Source organism: Trichosurus vulpecula, chromosome 6, assembly GCF_011100635.1.
Source record: "Trichosurus vulpecula isolate mTriVul1 chromosome 6, mTriVul1.pri, whole genome shotgun sequence".
Classification (NCBI taxonomy): Eukaryota; Metazoa; Chordata; class Mammalia; order Diprotodontia; family Phalangeridae; genus Trichosurus; species Trichosurus vulpecula.
In genome coordinates, this window is record NC_050578.1 from 259,716,385 (window position 1) to 259,718,032 (window position 1,648).

Here is a 1,648-nt window from a genome sequence, read left to right on the forward strand (position 1 = left end):
ACTTATACCCACACCCTCTGTCTATGTATACCTGTTTTAAATGTCATAACAAAGATACAGTTCTCAAGAGTTAAAAATATCATCTTCCCTTGTAGGGATGTAAACAGTTTCCCCTTTTTGAATAATGTGTTTTTTTCTTTCCTGTTTACCTTTTTATTCCTCTCCTGAGTCTTGTATTTGAAGATCAAATTTTCTGGTGAACTCTATTATTTTCTTCATCCCCTGTTTCATTAAATGTCTATCTCCTTCCCTGAAAGATTATGCTTAATTTTGATGAGCAGTTGATCCTTGGTTTCAATCCAAGTTCCTTTGCCTTATGGAATATCACACTCCAAGTCCTCTGATCTTTTATTGTAGAAGGTCCTGCATAATCTTGACTGTGTTTGCTTTGTGGCTGCTTGCCATATATTCTTTTTGACCTGAAAATTTTGGAATTTGGCTACAACATTCCTTGGAATCTTCAGTTTGGAATCTCTTTTAGGAGGTGATTGGTGTATTCTTTTGATGATTATTTTACCCTCTGGTTCTATGACCTCAGGGCAATTTCCCTTGCTGATTTTGTGGAAGATGCTGTCCAGGTAATTTTTTTTTTCACCATGGCTTTCAGGTAGACCAATAATTTTAAAATTATCTCTCCTGGATCTATTTTCCAGGTCTTTAGTTTTTCCAATGAGGCATTTTATGTTTTCTTCTATTTTTTTCAATCTTTTGATTTTGTTTGACTGATTCTTGCTGTCTCATAGTGTTATTAGCTTCCAGTTGCCCAATTCTAATTTTTCTTGATGTTCAGTAAGTTTATTGTCTTAATCTGAAAATCTTCGTGGAAAATTACAGATTTTCATGTTTTAACTATCAGCTGCCCTCTCCTGGGCTCTGAGGAAACTCACCATCTTCTGAGCAAGCAAGTCTTTCTTCTGGCCAAGGGACATTTTGGGGGGGGGTTCCATCTTTTTTTTTTTCAACTTCCCTCTTGGATTTCCTTTCATACACTGGATTCTCCCATATACCAGCATGAGCTTAAAAATATGGAACATTTCACGAATTTGTGTGTCATCCTTGAACAGAGGCCATGCTAATCTTCTCTGTGTCATTCAAATTTTAGAATATGTCACGCTGAAGCAAGCACTGAATTCTAATTTTTAACAAGTGGTTTTCTTCAATTATAATTGGTACCTCATTTTCCATTTGGCCTATTTTACTTTTGAAGGAGTTATTTTCTTCAGTGTACTTTTTCCATCCATTTGGTCAATTGTATTTTTTTAAGGACTTGTTTTCTACAATCCATTTTTGTCCTTCCTTTTCCAAGCTATTGATTCCCTTTTGCATACCTCTCATTTCTTTTCTCAATTTCCTTCTGCTTCTCTTATTTGACTTTTAAATCCTTCTTGAGATCTTCCAACAAGGCTTTTGGGGCTTGAGACCAGTTCCTATTCTTCTTAGAGGTTTCAGATGTTGGTGTATTGACAATGTTGTCCTCTTCTGAATTTGTGTTTTGATCTACCCAGTCCACATAGTAAGAATCTATGTTCATTGTCTGTTTCTGCTTTTTGTTCATGGTGTTTGCCTATTTCCTGGCTTTTAAAGTGGCACTTTCCTGCTGGAGCAGAAGGGGCAGTGACCCAAGCTTTTTGTGCTGTGGGCCATGGAC

At 36.5% G+C, this 1,648-nt stretch overlaps 1 non-coding gene across 1 annotated transcript; it reads right to left on the bottom strand.

The window, feature by feature from the left end:
• Positions 1-1,019: 1,019 nt before the first annotated feature.
• LOC118855613 lies at positions 1,020-1,123 on the bottom strand. The gene has a single exon (XR_005010782.1). It is a non-coding gene; the product is annotated as a U6 spliceosomal RNA (small nuclear RNA).
• Between the last annotated feature and the right edge of the window lie 525 nt (positions 1,124-1,648).